Genomic DNA, 19,571 nt, shown 5'->3' on the forward strand with positions numbered 1-19,571 from the left:
TAACATTTTCTTAAATTATCCTTTTAAATAAAACTCTATTTACAAAAGTAGTTTTTTTATACCTTTGAATCAGTGCAGAATTCCAAGATTACCTTCCATTAAACCATATGTGTATTGTTAGCAATGTTCCAAACACCCATTAAAATTGGTGAAGAACTAGCTTTTTTAAAGGCAAGTTTATCTCCTTTCTAACATTTTGACAAAAAGACTGTGTCACACATGTGTAGACAAGAAAATTGAGGGAGAAAATTAATAATGTAATGTGAGAAAAAGAGCAATTCTATGGATTCATAGACTGGAGCACCTGGGCAGACTGCAAGCAAAGTTTTAGAGGAGAGGGGGATTCTTTTTAAGATGATTTCGGTAAATATTTCCTATCTCTGTCTCATTAGTATAGAGAGAACTATGAATAACACATGACGATAAGGTCCGATAACCAACTGGATGGTTCTGAGAAACAAAATCCCTTTCTCCATCAAGGAATCGTATACTTCATACCAGCTGAGGCTTCTAGATGTGGACAGTTTACGGAGAATGTCTGTGATTAATCTAGATTACAAGGAATGAAGCTGTGAAGCAGAATCAGTGGCTTGTGTACTAGACATTAATGAAGAGTTTACTGCTGCTACTGTCCCTCAGGATGCCAAAAATAACTATAGATGTTGCTAATAATATCTGAGAATATAAATCTATATTTCAAATTATAGTGACTCCCCCCCTTAAGGGACTTTGGGTATCATATCAGACAAGAAAGGGGTTATAGACCAGGAAAATCCTGATATGAATATTTTAGCAGTTCATTAAATTTGAATCACAAGGCCATTCAATTTGACTGTGTCTACTTTCGTTGGCAGATGATGTTCATCTTTAACTAAATTGGTAACAGAAATAATTTTCTAAGGCTGGAGAAGCACAGATCATATAATGGTGATAATGCAGGCAGATGGTCTCTATGGTCTTCTACAGTGTACCTTCCCTGTGGACATTGGCAGTTGTTTAATTCAATTCAATGGTTCTTTGTCTTCAAATAATGTGTAGGTGTTAATATTCTGAATTTGCATACTTTGCCCCAGTAATTATAAGATAATATTAATTTAAAATACAAGGTAAATGACTAAACTTGACCCAGTATGGCTGCTTCAGCTGATGAGTATATGTGAAATTAAATACTAATTATTTGCATTTATTGAGATGGTTCCTAAAGAAAATGCTAATATTTCCCTAACTTAGGACCTGAGATAATACTTGTTTATATTTAATAATTTAATTGTGGGAAACTGTACCCTAAATATTTAATTTTTATGTAAACCATGGGACATGCAGGAAATAATTTTGGTTTCTTAATGTTTTTGCCAGTATTTTAAATTTATCTTCTTCCCTAGTTTTAAAAAGACTCCTTTTTAAGCAGTCTAACAAATACCTGATCTTGTCTGCAGACTCTTTGATGCTGAGGGGAGCATTATCTTCCCTGTGGCCATAGAAGGCATGTCCCTCAACTGTGCTGTTTAATCACTTACCTTGACCCTCAAAAGCCCTCATCAGAAAATGATGAGGGTGTGTTCTATACTTGCTAATTGCTAGTGTATAATTTCCCTAAGATTTAGCATAAGATTTTCTAGAACCCCTCCACATTATCTATGAGTTGTTTAAACCCAAATGTGTTCATGTGTTCGTGTATGTATTGTGATAAAAGTAGCATTTCAAATTGTAAAGACATCAATCTTTTAAAAAATGTGCAAATGTTCTCACAGTAACTGATCAGTAATTTGGAAGCGGTTATGGCAACCCACTCCAGTGTTCTTGCCTGGAGAATCCCATGGACAGAGAAACCTGGGAGTCTACAGTCCATGGGGTCACAAAAAGTCGGACACAACTGAGTGACTTCACTCATTCATTCTAAAATGTTTTCAGGCTTCCCAGGTGGCGCTATTGGTAAAGACCCCTTCTGCCAACACAGGAGACATAAGAGATGTGGGTTTGATCCCTGGGTTGGGAAGATCCCCTGGAGAACGGCATGGCAACCGATCCAGTATTCTTGCCTGGAGAATCCCATGGACAGAGGAGCCTGGTGGGCTTCAGTCCATAGTGAAAGTGAAAGTGAAGTCGCTCAGTCTGTCCGACTCTTTGCGACCCCGTGGACTGTAGCCCACCAGGCTCCTTCGTCCAAGGGATTCTCCAGGCAAGAATACTGGAGTGGATTGCCATTTCCTTCTCCAGGGGATCTTCCCGACCCAGGGATCGAACCCAGGTCTCCCTCATTGCAAACTCTGAGCCACCAGGGAAGCCCAAATGCTGCATGTGCCCAACGTGGGGCTCGAACCCGGGAACCTGGGATTAAGCGCCCCATGCTCTACCGACTGAGCTAGCCGGGCGCCTAAGGATACTGGAGTGAGTTGCCATTCCCTTCTCCAGGAGATCTTCTCCACCCAGGGATCGAACCCAGGTCTCCCACATTGTAGGCAGACGCTTTACCACCTGCGCCACCAGGGAAGTCACAGTCCATAGGGTGGTATAGAATCAGACACGACTTAGTATTCACGCAAAATGTTTTCAGATGCCTACCTCACATCTTACACCGAAATGAATTGAAGAGCTAAATAGTTAATCCATTCAAAATTGTATGTGTAAAAATAAAACAAGCATTTTTTTTTCTAATCACAGACTGGAAAAATGGTTTCTCTAAAGGGATTTTCTACACAAGCAACAAAATTAATCATGGAAATCTTGATGGAGTTGACTAGATACTTACTAGTATCAAAATTACAATAGCATTAAGAAGAAAGAGATAAACTTAAGATTCTACATATAGAGTATACTAGAATATACCAAAGGTTGGTTAATATTCTTAATCTACAAAGACATCTTGGTAATATAATTGATAAATGCACAAGTAAAAAAATAATTAAAAAACAATACAGTTTTAACATGTAAAGTGATTAACAGAACTAGTAATTGCAGAAATACAAAAGTAAACAATTTTTAAACCAAATAATTATAATTATATATATACAATTATGTATAATTATAATTTTAAAAATAAAACTCAGAATTGATACTATGAACTGTCACTTTTACTTTTTGTTGGTAGATATGTGTATTGATCCAAATTTTCTGGAAAGTAATTTGACAGTAAGGATTAAAAACCTTAAAATAATCTTTCCTTTGACCCACTTCTAGGAACTTATTCAGAGAACGTAATTAGATGTTAGCCCAAATAATTGTTTAAAGATGTTTCTCACACTGTAATTTGTAAGGGAATTGTGGGGGAGGGAATATAAAGCACTTAAATGTTCAAGAGTAAAAAATGAAATTAAAAGTAGTAATGCCTTTAAATAAGGTGATATTCTATTGAAAAATAAGTCCCCAATTATTTAAGGATGATGTGAAATGATCACAGTGTATAATTATGTAATAAGAAAATGGTTTTAAAATGCAGTTTGATACCATCTATATAAAAATAATATAGCTCTTTTTCATAAATAAAATTATTAGCATTGTGTACAAAAACTTAAACTGATTGGTCAAATTCACATGACTTGAAGTTTATTTCACATATTCTTATATGTAAGCTGTTAAGTATTACACTACTATAATTCCTATTTTAAAAAATTTCACACAGCTAGTAAATGGGCATATGCAGAATTTAAAATAGGATGGTTCTGTTTTCTACAACTGCTTTTCCACTTTGCTATACTGGTGAGATAAGAGCAATTCAGGACTTCAGCTTTTTAGTATGTTAACTATCATTAAATAGCATTTAGATTTTCCCCTAGGATGTACTCATCACTTATACATCAGAAGTGCTCTCTCTCTCTCTCTTTATATATATATATATATATATATATATATATATATATATATATATATATAAAATCTAATTTAATTCTCATAATAAGGAAAGTAAGTAGTAGTAGTTTTACTAGTGAAGAAAATCAGATTTAAAGAGGTAAGCTTTTGCCCAGCCTCTGAACTCGGCAGGAACAGAATTGGATTGTAGCATGTTTCTTTATCCTCAATACTCTATGCTTTTCTGACTTCAGCTTAATAGTTAACTATAATAAACATACTCATATATTAATCATATATTTCAAAAATCCTAAAATGTTGCTCTGAAGTAGGTAGTTCTGTATTTTAATATTGTGTGACTAACCCTCTACATCCCAGGAGTGGACTGACCTATTTGTAATTTACTCATGTATCAACAAAATAAAAATTTACAGGGAGTTTGTTACAGACTTAATATTTCTAGCAAAAGAGCCACAGAGGAGGATGTGTATACTCCTTGGGGTTACATAATAATCAGCGATCTAAATGTTTTCAAATGCATCTGCCACACAGTATGGGAACTACCCTTGTAAATCAGGGGAAAAATTAAACTCCACAAAACTCTACTCCTCCGCAAAAGCCCCTACAGCTATGTCCAGAGCAGGAGGCTAGATCAAGAGACATTTAATTATGAGAGTAGATTTAGGTGAGGGATGGCTTTGTTGGGATTGTTGTCTTTTTGTTCCCTTAAAGACTATATGGGGAAAATGTGCCTATTTAGGAAGTTGTCTTATTTCATAAGCGATACAAGAAAACAAACAAAATGCCATAGATGTTTTCTCTCTCCTGGAACAAATGTCTTGGTAATTAGACACAGAACAGGCTTCCTCAATCACCAGCTTACTGGTTGTCCCCAGGAGTATTTAGCTCATCTTGGGAGATCTCCTAAGCCTCCCTGGGGGACTTTAGCTCTAAAATGAAAGCTGCAATAACTTGTCTGCAGAATCTTATATACATTTATGGGACGTGAAAGCAAATTTAATAAATTAATGTGTGGGCACACCAGTTAAATGGTGCGGATAATTCTTCTGCTTGATATTTATACAGTCAGTCAATGATAGGCTCACATCAAACTCTTTCTCTACCTGCTGAGATGCGAGGGCAGTCAGTGAAATCAAGTCAAAACTAATGCTATTTGGACACAGCTGAAGTCAAGTCTACTTCATTAATCTCCTAACTTGAGGCTCTCCAGGTTGTGTGTGTAGCAGAAGGAACACTGGACTGGGAATTGGAACATTAATAAAAATAACATTAAATAATTACAACAGCTGACATCTATTAAGGATCCTTCACAGATTTTGTTGATGACCTGCATCCATTTATATTTGCAACTCTTAAAAAGTTGGGTATCTTTTTACCCCTTTGTCAGGGGTGAGGAAATGGAAGTTGGGAATGGCTAAGTATCCTGTTATCATACAGCTAGGTAAGCAGTCGGCAGGAAGTCCATAGAGGCCACCTCACTACCAGGCTCTGTGCTGTGCTGAACAACGTATTGGAGGTGTGCACAAGGGCCTGGAGAACCCACGAGACAAGTCCATCAGGTAGAGAACATGTTCACCTCACTCAGGAATCCTCATGTTCACTAGGGACCATGGATATTATGCTTTTGTCCATGTTTTCTGCTTAAGAAGAAACTATAAAATTGAGGTTCCTATGCTCAAATCCTAATAAACTGTGAAATACTCACCTCTTTTCTGCTGCTTAAAGCCCTTCACTGCCCCATGCCCTTTGCCTCTATTCACACTGGCCTACAGACTCCTTCCTGCCAGCAAATGCATCCATCAAAATATGACCATTCTGAGCCACTATCACTATTTTAAAAGGGAAGAAAATATCAACAAAATTAAGTATTCTTGTGTTTATTAAACAACTTCTGAAACTTGTAGAATTTTAAAAAATTGTCTTGTGACTGTTGGCTTCTTTGCAAGCTGCAATTCAAGATTCCAGGTGAGGATCCTAGTCATGGAGACTTGCATGATTTTATTAACCCCTTGATGACACAGACAGTGTAGACATAGGAATTACAGTAATCTTCCATTTGTTGTTTAAAGGTTTCAAACTCTTGTGTGACATTAAAATGTTCTATTATGTGGGATTAACTAGAAAATCCACTTTTAGCATGCTGATTAATTCAGGGCCATATCCATTAAGTGGCTGATTCTTAGTGCAGTGTCTTGTCAGTCTCAATTACAAGCTATCCTGTGGAGGTTTTCTTGACAGAAATAAATATAACCTTCTGTTGCATTTTATCCTGTCAATGTTAATCACAGAAGGACAAAATTGTTCAGTTCTATTTATTCATTTATTATTTTTTTTTTAGGTAACAATTACTTCTGTTGTTTTCAGTTTACAATCACACTTCATCATTTTCATCCCAGAGCCAATATAATACAATATCAAGTAACAGATAACAGGATTTTTCAAAAACTACAAATAGTTCTGTTGTAACTTTCTCTAGTGAAAAAGAAAATGTGGCCATTTACATGAACTGGAAAAAAGTATATAGGCAACCTCACTCAGCTATCAAAAAAAATTACCTATTAAAAAAAGGTTCACCAATAAAAAAAGTTTTTGTTTGTCAGACCACTATTATTCAGGCTGAAACATACCTCCCACCTTTTATGTTAATCTGCCCAACTAATTCAAATAACCTAAGAATATGCAGTAGATCATTAAAAATTGACAGTAAAATCATCAAAATGTCACTGACATTATATAACTAAATGCCATTTAGATGAATCATACGTAGACACTATTAAACAATGACACACGAAGGCAGCCCCCTACTCCACCCCATAACCACTCCCCCTTAAAATAAAGTAATAAAAAAATACAGAAGTTCTTATAAAGAGATGATGTGTTATCTTTTTTCCCCTTTTAATCATTATTCAGACTCAGGCATTTAAAGAGTTGTCTAAAAACCCTCCAGTCAAATGCTTTGTGCAGTGTTCAATATGTAACACTCTAGCTAATGGAAAAAGCAGGAGGTGGAAGGGAGAACTTTCTGTTGTCAAGCTGAAGAGTGCTTCGAAGAAGATTGTCATTTGAAACTCTGTTGTCAGCAATGAAGGATTCCAAATGCAGCTGAACCCAGAACTCTGACTGTGGTATGTTTAAATAAGTATATCAATCTAGGAATTCTATTTTACTTTTCTGTTTCCTTAAAAATATGTAAGATGTCAACTAAGAATTATAGATACTGATTTCAGAATTGAAGATGAGTATATCTGTTCTTTCAAATACTAGAAATGTATTTTTAAAAATAAGAAATATATGATCTAAATGGATATATTTTAAGCATCAGTGTTTATCTCACGTAACAGATGCTGCCTCTCTGAAGTTTTGACTATTTTTAAATGCATTTGATTTTTGGTTTCAATGAAATAGGTATTCACAAGTTCTACTCTAAAATTTGTTCTTGATTCAAAATATTTATAAAGTATAATCACTTACAAAAGTATGTCTTTTTAAGATGTTCTTAAATTATTTTTTATACAAGATATTTTAGTTAATAATATGTCAAAGTCGAATGAGAAAAAAATCTGAATTTAAAGAAGCATGTCTTGTAACATTAAATGTTAAACAAGTGACACAACTATGAAATTAATTTTGTTTTAAACAAGGGAACAAAATGTTTTTCAACCTACTGTATTTTCTCATGCATTTAAAGGTGATAAAATTAATTTTATCCCATTCTGAAGGCTTTCATTTCTTTGTTTAAAATTGTCAGCTACTTCCCTTTGGAGATCAGAGGTTCAACTTCTAAATCTGCATTCAAGGTTAGATCATCTAAAATAGATCATCACTGATATGTAAATAAGTGTTCTTTTAAAAAAATAAATACTTAAAAGATTCATTTTATAGTATATGAAATATAAAAATAAGTGGGCAGGAAAAGTATGCTAAAATGTATTCTCTGTCAATTATTCCCACTAAGATTATATTTAAAGCTCATATGTTAAAAAACAAATGTTTATTTCATTGAGAACTCAGTAGAAAAACCATAGTCTACCCCATCATAATCTGCTTAGAAAGGTTTGACTTTTGGTTTTCATTATAAAAACCAGAAAACCTTTGATTTTGGCAAATAAAAATGGGTGGAAAGAGAATAATATGATAGTCTTTAAAAACAGCACTTAGTATAATATAGTGCCTATTACATTACAGAAATTCAATCAGTATTTTGTTTCTCTCTTCCTTTTGGTTCCTTTTTGACTTTTACAAAGAATACTTACAGTTGCTTCATTATCTTTATTCTTTCTATGGATATATGTCATATTCTATGGTATTCAGAGTCACAGTTAATCCAGTGATAGCAGGTCAGGTAATTCAAGTGTTTTGAATCCAATCTGAAGTTCCACCTTTAGTGATTTATTTTCTATCTTCTTTGCAATTCCACTGATACTGTGTTACTCAGTGAACCAGCTCCATTTCATAGGACACTCCAAATGTAAAAAACTGATTCCCCTTAAATAAAATAACTAAAGTCACTAATGGAAAAATTCACCTCAAAGACCAAGTGTTTGATACATTATTCTGAACATTATGAACCATCTTGAGAAAAGTAGGAAATTTGTTCTTCCATAATTATACCTGATTTTAACTGAATTAGTACTCAGCCATCAGTAGGAAAGTAGCGTTACATTTGAGGACTTTTTTCAGAGAAGAGTATGTGCTGCATAATTTTACTTGATTTTATAAGAATTATGTGTATTTTATAACCTTAAAAACAAAACTATAAGCAAAACTTCACTAATTGTCAGGTTAAAATATTTTTAAAAAATTATTTTTCAGCATTTTTTTTGGTCAATAAATGAGAAATTACATTTGGTGATATTGAAGTTTCAAATTGCAGAAGGAAACGGCAATCCACTCCAGTATTCTTGCCTGGGAAATCCCATGGACAGAGGAGCCTGGCGGGCTATAGTTCACAGGGTTGCAAAGAGTCAGACACGCTTGAGCACATACACACACACAGAGGTTCAGATTTCACATTCTAAGAAATTTTAGCTGTGGCAACTTTCAAACAAAATGTTTCTTTTTCTAAACAGATACCTTGCAACAGTGGTTGTCAGGCTGGAAACATGAAAATCACCTGTAGGGCTTGTTAAAAAAACAGGTGACAAAGCTCTACACCAGAGCTTCTGATAACAGTAATTCTAGTTGAGGCCAGAGAATTTGTTTTCCTAAGAAATTCTCAGATGATGTTGATGTTGCTGGTACTGGTCCCACATTTGAGAACCATTCCCTGACATCTTCCCTTAATATCTCCAGCGTACTCTATATTTTGAGAGCCTGCCATATGCCAGACCTTATAAGTCTGGATATTTCTTGATGAATAAAACAGGCAGAACCCCTACCCTTGCAAAGCCTGTAGATGTCTAATGGAGGAGTCAGAAAATAGATAATAAACTAACAAGTTAAATAACTACTTACAAGTTGTCATTAAGTGGGTCATTAAATAGTGGAAGAGGAGCTACACAGGGCAATCAGGGAGGTATTAACCTCTCAGAAGGTATTAATGCCAAGAACTGAAAGATGAGAAGTCAGCCGAAGGAAGAGTGTGAGAAGGAGGCATTCCAGGCAGAGAGGTGCCTCTTATGAGGGCCCTGGAATGGGAAAGAGCTTGGTGTGTTTGAGAAACTGATATATAGCCTGTGTGGCAAGAATACAGAGACTGAACGCCAGGATGGCTGAAACGAGAGGAGAGAGAGAGGTAAGCAAGCACACCATTACAGGGGCCCTTGGGCCGGGGAGTCTGGATTTCATTCTAAGTTCAAAGAGTTTCCAACAGATTTCTGTTTTCCTAAGATCACTCTATATGAGAATGTGCATACAGTGATGAGAGTAAGGTGGTGTTAGAGCAGTTCAGTTTAAATATGATGGTGGTGTAGCCAGGAGTGCTGGCAGTTGGGGTAGATACATGAGTTTCCAACATCAGAATGTATGTATATGTATAACCATAGGGATGATAGTTATTAAAAAAATCACAGTGATGTTGGTTCTAGTGACATGGGAACATGTCAAAGAGGGAAAGAAGAAAGCCAGTTTGAAAGCAAAATTATACTTGCCTGTGTGTAAAAAGAGTCTTCAGGTATCATACTGGGATTATGGGTGATTTTTTAGTCCATTTATTTTTTATACAGTAAAAATGCATATTATTATAGAATTTCTAAATTCACATGTATCATTGAAAAGAAAACTCTGTGACTTTGAGAAGACAACCACAGGTTGAATGACTGAGTCATGGGTGTGTGTGTATGTGTGCACATACATATACACTCCAAGCATTATACAAAATATAGTGGCTACAAAATGAATAAAGTATAGTTCCAGTTCAAAAGGCTTGTAGTTTGTTGGGAAATACAAAAATAGGGACATAAGTGCAACCCTGATGGAAATGTTAGGGTGCATGAGTATCGTCCTTTCTGTTCCTTGACAGCCTTTTCAGATACCAGTGTCTCCCAACACAATCAGAACCAACGCCCTAATGGATCTTTAATAACTCCCCCCACTTCTGTGACCTGTGCCTTTACATGCAGAGTTTTCTCCCCTTTCTTCTGTTCGTTTTTCAGCAATCAAATCACATACCATTTTTTAAAGACTATATTTAGAGAAATTTTAGATTTACAACAAAATTAAAAGGAAGGGACAGAAATTTCCTATATCTCCTTACCCTCACACATGTATAGTCTTCCTCATTACCAGCATCACTCATCAGAATGGTACATTTTTCACTAATGATAAACCTACATTGACACTTCATAATCATCCAAAGTACACAGTTTACCTTAGGGTTAACTCTCAGTATTGTACATTCTATGGGTTGAATAAATGTATGATGATGTATATACATCATTATAATACCATACAGAGCATTTTCACTGTTCAAAAATTCTCTGTGCTCTGACTGTTTCTCTCTACCTTACTCCGGCCGCTTGCCAGCAACCACTTTTCTTTTTATTAGTATTTGTGTTGTTTCCATAGTTTTGTCTTCTCCAGAATGTCACATAGTTGGGAATCATACAGCATATAGCCTTTCCAGATTGTTTTGTTTTACTGAGCAATATCCATTTAAGATTCCTCTAGCGGTCCATGGGATCGCAAAGAGTCAGACACGACTGAGCGGCTAAACTGAACTGATGTCTTTTCATAGCTTTATAATCTACTTACTTTTGGTGCTGAATATTATTCCATTGTCTGACTGTGCCACAGTGTATCCATTGACCTGCTGAAGGACAGCTTGGTTGCTTCCAAGCTTGAGCAATTATTCATAAAGCTGCTGTGAACATGCACATTCAGATTTTTGTGTGTACATAGATTTTCAACTCTTTTGGGTAAATACCTAGGAATGCAATTTCTGAATCATATATTAAGAGAATGTTTAGTTTTATAACGAACCCCCAAATTGTCTTCCAAAGTAGCTATATCATTTTGCATTTTCACCAGCAATGAGTAAGAATTCCTGTTGCTCCACATCCTCACCAGCATTTATGGTTATTAGTGTACTAGATTTTGGCCATTTTAATATATTTGTAATGGTATCTCACTATTGTTTTCATTTGCATTTCCCTGATAGCATACAGTGTGGAGCATCTTTTCATATACTTATTTACCATCTTCTTTGAAGAGTTGTATTTTCAGTAATCACATGCCATTTGTAACTGATTTTTTTATATTGAGTTTTAGGATTTCTTTGTTTACTTAGGATAACAGTTCTTTATCAGATATGTCTTTTGAAAATATTTTCTGTTAGTCTATGCCTTGTCTTCTAATTCTCTTGATATTATCTGTTTCCAGAGCAGAATTTTAATCAAGTCTAGCCATACATTATTTCTTTCAGAGATCATGACTTTGGTGTTGTATCTAAAACACCATCACTATATCAGAGATCATCTAGGTTTCCTTCATGTTATCTTCTAGCAATTTTATAGTTTTATATTTTATATTTAAGTCTGTGATCCATTTTGAATTATTTTCATGAAGAGTGTAGTCCATCTAGATTAGTTGTTTTGTCCTGTTTTGCATTTGACTGTCTGCTTGTTCTAGCACCATTTTTTAAAGAGAAGACTTTTCCTTCCTTCTCCAGACAGTCACTTTATCTTTCTTCTCAGCTCTTGCACTCACCCCTTATATAGCCCAAATCACACCAAATTGTAATTAACTTGTCCTATCTGTCTGCTTGACTAAATTACTCTCTCAAGGATGGGGATCATGGTCTATTTTTCTTTGTAATTACATCAACACCTTGCACAAAGCCTGCCTTATAACAGGAACACACAATAAACTTGTTAAATAAGTGAGCATGAAGAAGAATATTGGGAAAACATTACAACTTTAAGTGGAATAGAGTTATGATTGTGGCCGTAAGAGTTAAGATAAAGTTTATGAAAAAGGAGAAAATCAAGCCTATCTTTGAAATTGGATAAAAGTTTTGAGTAATTTTACTTCTAGGATTTATATGAATAAAACAATTAGAGAGGTTAATAGGGGTGTATGAACAGGGATATTCACTGAATCATGATGAATCATACCAAAGAATGATTTAGCAAATATAGCCAAAATATTCTTCAATGAATCATTACCATTCACAATAAGTGTTAGTTGCTCAGTTGTGTCCTGGCTTCTCTGTCTATGGAATTCTCCAGGCAAGAATATTGCAATGGGTTTCCATTCCCTTCTCCAGGTGATCTTCCTGACCCAGGGATTGAACTTGGATCTCCTGCACTGCAGGCAGATTCTTTATCATCTGAGTCATCAGGAAAGCCTATTCTTCACTAGAATAGCTAGAAGAATAGGCCTATTCTTCACTGGAAGGTAAATAAACGAAAGAACTGTAAAACTGAATACTGTTTGGGTATTTAACAGTGCAATAGGACATGGCCACCTTGCATATTATATATCATAGAAGTGTATGTGCATCACACATACAGTTGCATCCATATCTGTGGGTCAAGAGAGGAGAGAATGAAAGATAACTGAATTTAAAACAGCAGTCACCTCTGAGCAGCACTTAACTTTGTCTTCATTGTGTAGCAAGCATGCAGATTATTGGGAAAATGAAAGCAGACTTGGAAAAAGTTAAAAGCGCCATTGGAGCAGACGAAGGCTGAGGCATGAACAACAGCAGGGTCTAGAGCAGGTCATGTGTGTGCAGTGGCCAAGACAAGAGACACACAGAGCCATAGCAGAGAGGGTGGGAGAAAGGGCCTGTGCAGAGACTACAGGTAAGGAGGCAATATGGATTTATATAACAAGTCTTATTCAAGAGCCTTTGTTGCCTCATACCCATAAATGCAAGCGTTTGTGATGTCATATAGATTTACAAAACACATCCACACACAGAGTGGATTAACTGATTAACTGAGCATTCAAACAAATGGACTTTATATTGTCACTTAACTGGATAACACATGTAACTCCTTACATAAATGACAGTATGGACATTTCAATTTATGACATAAGCTCCTCAGTTTGATTCTGAAGGGCAGGTATGGCATTGGAGGATCTCTTGTGTAGGGATGTTGGTCTTTTATATACTTGATGAAGTGAGGTGAAATGAAGTGAAGTCGCTCAGTCGTGTCCAACTCTTTGTGACCCCATGGAGCCTACAGGCTCCTCAGTCCATGGGATTTTCCAGCCAAGAGTACTGGAGTGGGTTGCCATTTCCTTCTCCAGGGGATCTTCCCGACCCAGGGACTGGACCCGGGTATCCCGCATTGTAGGCAGATGCTCTTACCATCTGAGCTACCAGGGAAGCCCTGTATATACTTGATAGTAGTACTAAAAATAAAAATTGAAAATAGCAACAGTAATTGTAAAAGTAACAAATAATATGTGCTAAAGAGTACATGGGACTCTACATAATAAGTGTATGTGAAATCGGTATGATTCTTATCACTTTATAGATATGCATCTTGACTATATAATAGTTTAGAACTCAGCTCCTGAATTTAAGACACATGAATTTGGATTTGGTGCTGCCTTTTGCATGCTGTGGTGGAAAAGCTGTTTAAATTTTCTTTGACTCAAATTTCCTCTCTGTAAAATAAGGTGGGAGAGCAGTAACAGACAATGATACCTACCTCATAGGATATTTATAAGGAATCAATGAATGGATATTCATATGAAATTTAGAATTATGCTGGTGCATAGTGATTTATCAATCAGACAGAGTATTCATATTATTATTGATGGGAAAATTGAAGATATGTGAGATCAAATCACTGTTTCAAGGATTCACAGCCACAGTGGGTGACAAGGTTGACTTTATCCCTTTCGTGGTCTTATTCTGTGTGGAGAAAGGGAGGTAGATTGAGATTAAGGAAAAAAAAAATCCAAGAGGGGGAGCAGGTACTTAGAGGAGAAATAAAATAAACTAAGAAAAATTGCTCCAGAAGAAGAGCTTTGTCTAATGCACAGTGTGATATGCAATCTCTCATTTTCTTCTACAGTATGTGACAAATTTCTACCTTGTTTACTAATTGTCTCCACAAATGGGATTTTGTGGAGAAGGGAAAGAAGTAAAGAACAAGATGAGAAGTTCTTAAATGTTGTATTACATGTTTATAACCTAAGGAAGAAAGTAGACCTTGAATGTTGAATCTGGAAAACTAGTCTCTCTCTACACCACTGAACAAGTGGTAATGAATCATGGGAACTTCATGGGGATTATGCTTGTGACTTGGGATCAATTTTATAGAATATTTACCAGTCTGTTTTTTACCTTTTATTTTCCCTCTTAACAAGAGATGGGTTATATGCGTGTTAGTTGCTCAGTCGTGTCCAACTCTTTGCGACCCCATGGACTATAGCTCACCAGGCTCCTGTCCATGGAATTCTCCAGGCAAGAATACTAGAGTGGGTTGTCATTTCCTTCTCTAGGAGATCTTCCCAACCCAGGGATCGAATCCAGGTCTCCTGCACTCCAGGCAGATTTTTTACTGATTGAGCTACCAGGGTAGCCTATGTGTGTGTATGTGTGTATATATATATACACATATATATGTCTCTCTATATATGTATGTATATATATATGTATATACATATACACATATATATGTGTAAACTTTCCTACTTAGAAATTATCTGATTTCAGATATATTCATATATGTTCAGTACAGTTCGGTTCAGTCGCTCAGTCACGTCCAACTCTGCAATCCCACGGACTGCAAAATGCCAGGCTTCCCTGTCCATTACCAACTCCTGGAGCCTACTCAAACTCATGTCCATTGAGTCAGTGATGCCATCCAACCAACTCATCCTCTGTCATCCCCTTCTCCTCCCACCTTCAACCTTTCCCAGTATCAGGGTCTTTTCAAATGAGTCAGTTTTTCGCATCAGGTGGCCAAAGTATTGGAGTTTCAGCTTCAGCATCAATCCTTCCAATGAATATTCAGGACTGTATATGTATGTAAGTAAAATTCACATATGCATATACCTGAGTTCCATTTTGTATTTATTTCATTTATTGTCTCAAACATTTAACTGCCTTTAAAAAAATAAACACTTACATCAATAAAGCAAATGTAGTTTAGGAAACATATTTTGTTACAAAATCATGAGCGGGATTAAATGGTTAGAAGTGAATATTTTTAGAGTTCTTAGGTAGAGGTTTCTGGACTCACATTATCTATACCTGCTTTTCTTAGTGATATCACTGCTTTGGAAAGCCGTGTTTTCAAAACCTGTACAAACTTTCCAGGGTGCTCAAAATGCTTATGTGTTTATAGATACAGATTTTCTTTAGTCCTTCTTAGATAAGCTATTCTTCCTTTGGTAACAAGGAGACATTCAAGATCCTGCCTTCAAAGGATTTCTCCTCCTGACTTGAGATCATAGAGTTTAGCAGATGCTACTGGCATTTTTGACACTGAAATAAAATGTTTTTTCATTAGTGAATAAAAAACAGCCATCTGTAAAAAGAAAGGGATCCTGGGGCAGGGACAAAGATGAAAGAAACTACTACTCTTATATAACCTGGAACTTGGGATCTGTCATCTTTGTTTGACAGGGTCTTAAAGTGGTACTGGGTCAAAACCGGCAGACAAGAGGGGAAGCTTTTAGTGGAAAAAATAGCATCATCCAGCCATTTGTTAAACACGGTTATTAAGAATCATCTCTGATGCTGTGTACTTTTTGTTATCATTACTTAATGCAGTTGCCACTGCCCTGCAGATGCCGACCTGATTCGCAGGGACTCTTTCATGACTCATAATTGTTTGGCTTTTAAAGGCTCCAAAAAGTCAGTCACAACAATCCTTTATCCCACACACCATTTCGTTCTTTATTCCTAAATCATGGTGGTTCTTAAGAGCAGAAGGTTAAAAAACATCAAAACTATAGCTCTTCAAAACCCTGCCTGTGTGAAAATCAGATTATTTAGGCTATTTAAACTTATTTGTTGTGAGTCAGGAGATATTTTGCCTTAAAGTGACAGAAACTTTATAAAATTTATGATTTATTCTGCCTTCCTGTAGTTGCTGTTGTTCAGTTGGTAAGTACTGACCTTTTCTTTGTGACCCTATAGACTGCAGCACGCCAGGTTTCCCTGTCTTTCACCATCTCCTGGAATTTGCTCAAACTCATGTTCACTGAGTTGGTGATGCCATCCAATCATATCATCCTCTGTCTTCCCCCTTTCCTCCTGCCCTTAATCTTTCCCAGCATCAGGATCTTTTCCAATGAGTTGGCTCTTCGCATCAGGTGGCCAAAGTATTGGAGCTTCAGCTTCAGCATCAGTCCTTTCAATGAATATTCTGAGTTGATTTACTTTAGGATTGATTGGTTTGATCTCCTTGCTGTCCAAGGGGCTCACAATGGTTGTCTTCCTCCATACATATAATTTGTTCCTGAGCATCTCCTCTCTATTGTAAGGGAATTATGGAAATGGTAGAACAGAGTTAATACACAGCTGGGGATTTTTGTAACACTGTTTTGACTTTAAAGGTCATATATAAGTGTTGAGAATGAATTAATGAATGGACTTGCTAAGTCTCCTATCTGATCTGTCTAGTTCATTTATACCCTCAATATAGGAGACACTAGACTAAGTACCATAGAGACGTTGTAAAGAACAAAGATGTGGTCTCTGTCTTCCTGCAGTCGACATGTATAAGCAGTGGTGGTAAAGAGCTCAAAATAATTATTTTTGCTGATTTCCATGGTGAAAAAGCAGCAAGCTCCCAGCGGCCTATTTCAGATTATCGGTGAGGTCAACTAGTTCCTAGAATTTCCCCAAATTTTAAAGTTGGCTCTTGTGAGTGGGTACTGCTGCTGTTGCTACCTCAGTTGCATCCGACTCTGTGTGACCCCACAGACGGCAGCCCACCAGGCTCCTCTGTCCCTGGGATTCTCCAGGCAAGAATACTGGAGTGGGTTGCCATTTCCTTCTCCAACGCATGCATGCACGCTAAGTCACTTCAGTCGGTACTAGTGGGTGAGAAGCAAGGGAAAGATCTCAGTGTAGGGAAGGGTGCACAAAAAATGGAGGTAGTGTGTCAAAGGACTTCATTACCAGGAGACCATAAGATGTCTCAGAACAGAAGTTTCTTTATTCTCCCTCACTGGTTTGTTTTTCCTTTTGACTATGAAAAGATAACCGTAAGAAAATTTTGACACAATTCATCTCTACCTTCCCTACACTCTGAGGGGAAACAGATGAATTTTAACCAACTCTTCCCGCATAGCCCCCACCTCTGTTGTCACATCTGTCTTCTACCAAACATCATCAGATTTAGAGAAACCCTATGATTTACAGTTTTCTGAAGTTAAAAATAAACCAATATGATAAAAAACTCAAAATCAAAACATTTAATTACCTGTACATTATTTATCAAGTGGTAACTTGTACCACTCATGAAGAAGGAGAGTGAAAGAACCGACTTAAAACTAAATATTAAAAAGCTAAGATCATGACATCTGACCTGTTACTTAATGGCAAATAGAGGGGAAAAAGGTGGAAGTAGTGACAGATTTCCTCTTCTTGGGCTCTAAAATCTCTGCAGATGGTGACTGCAGCCATGAAATCAGAAGATGTTTGCTTCTTGGCAGGAAAGCTGTGACAAACCTAGACAGTGTGCTGAAAAGTAGAGACATTACTTTGCTGACAAAGGTCTGTATATTCAAGGCTGTGTTATTCCCAGTGGTCACGTTCAGTTGTGAGAGCTGGACCATAATGAAGACAGAACGCCAAAGAATTGATGCCTTTGAACTATGGTGCTAGAGAAGACTGAGAGTCCCTTGGACATAAAAGAAATCAAACCAGTCAATCTTAAGGAGAGTCAACCCTGAATACTCATTGAAAGGAGTGATCCTGAAATTTGAACTCCAGTATTTTGTCATCTGATGCGAATAGCTGACTCACTGGAAAAGTTCCTGACACTAGGAGAGATTGAGGGCAGAAGGAGAAGAGGGTATCAGAAAATGAGGTGACTGGATGGCATCACTGATGGAATGGACATGAACTTGGGCAAATTTTGGGAGATGGTGAGGGACAGGGAAGCCTGGTGTGCTGCAATCCATGGGGTCACAAAGAGTCATACACAAGTAGGTGACTGAACAACAGAACAATAATTTGTACTAAGGATATTTAATGTGTTCATAAGTACAATTTAATATCTCCTCTAAATATTGTTTAAAGCCAAAAATCAAAGAATGTCATGTTTGAATCAGTCATTACAAAGACATTGTCTGCTTCCCTTGTGGCTCAGATGGTAAGGAATCTGCCCGCAATGCGGGAGACCCAGGTTCGATCCCTGGGTGGGGAAGATCACCTGGAGAAGGATCACTCCAGTATTCTTGCCTAGAGGATTCCATGAACAGAGGAGCCTGGTGGGCTACAGCCCATGGGGTTGCAATGAGTTGGACACAGCTGAGCAAGTACGCTTTCTTTCTTTCTTTTCTTTACAAAGACAAGAGTTCCTCTGTTGTTTAGAGTTTCCTGTGCCAACGTAGATAAGGAGAAATTTATTGAATGTGGGTCTTGGACCATCGACCTTGCACCATATCATAGGAAAAACTTAGTTATCTAGAATTAAAATTGTATTTAATAAAATTGGAATTCTCTTAAGGCATTAGGATGAGATTAACCATTAGTGTCTTATTAATGAATTAGGGAGCTGAGATGTGTATTATCTTTTGCTGTCTCTCAATGCTGCTGTTACACTTCAAGAATATTCATAGGTGCCTTTGCCTAAATGGTTATGTGATTATCTGATCTTTTTTACTTATTGTCTGGTTAGGAAAACCTATCTTCTCGGTAAAGCTGCCTTTGGTCAGCACCATCTGCCATGGTAGCTTCCCATATTTAACTTCTAGGGCAGCATATAATTTAAAATGCTTATTATTTTCCAGACAGTCATTTATCATTTAATACCTGCCACTTATTTTATTAAAATACTTTTCTTTTATGTGCATGTATTTGTCATCCTGTCCTCCATTCAAAACGCCAGTATTTAATAATTATACCAGTAAGTCCACTGCATCAACTTCCCACTAATCACTTTAAGATAAAGCTACCCACTTATCCTGATGGCTAGAGCATAAGGCCATGTCTGTTTTGTTCACTGTTTTCCACCTATGCCTAAAATAGTAACCACGACAGAAGAACACTGAATCAATACTTGTTGGTGAGTACTTAACTCTATATTGTAGGGGATGTTTGTCTCCTACTTTATGAATGAGGAAACCAGTGAATGCAGAGATTGGTATGTGCAAGTCCGCGTAGCTAGCTGAGAGGCAGAACC

General features: G+C 36.7%; 1 protein-coding gene and 1 non-coding gene across 4 annotated transcripts in view; one reads left to right on the forward strand and one right to left on the reverse strand.

The window, feature by feature from the left end:
- Positions 1-19,571, forward strand: part of ANO3 (anoctamin 3) — a 428,911-nt gene that overhangs the window by 251,984 nt on the left and 157,356 nt on the right. The gene's annotated exons all lie outside the window — the stretch shown is intronic.
- TRNAK-CUU lies at positions 2,300-2,372 on the reverse strand. Its single transcript has one exon. It is a non-coding gene; the product is annotated as a tRNA-Lys (tRNA).

Source organism: Cervus canadensis, chromosome 11, assembly GCF_019320065.1.
Source record: "Cervus canadensis isolate Bull #8, Minnesota chromosome 11, ASM1932006v1, whole genome shotgun sequence".
In the NCBI taxonomy this organism is placed as follows: domain Eukaryota; kingdom Metazoa; phylum Chordata; class Mammalia; order Artiodactyla; family Cervidae; genus Cervus; species Cervus canadensis.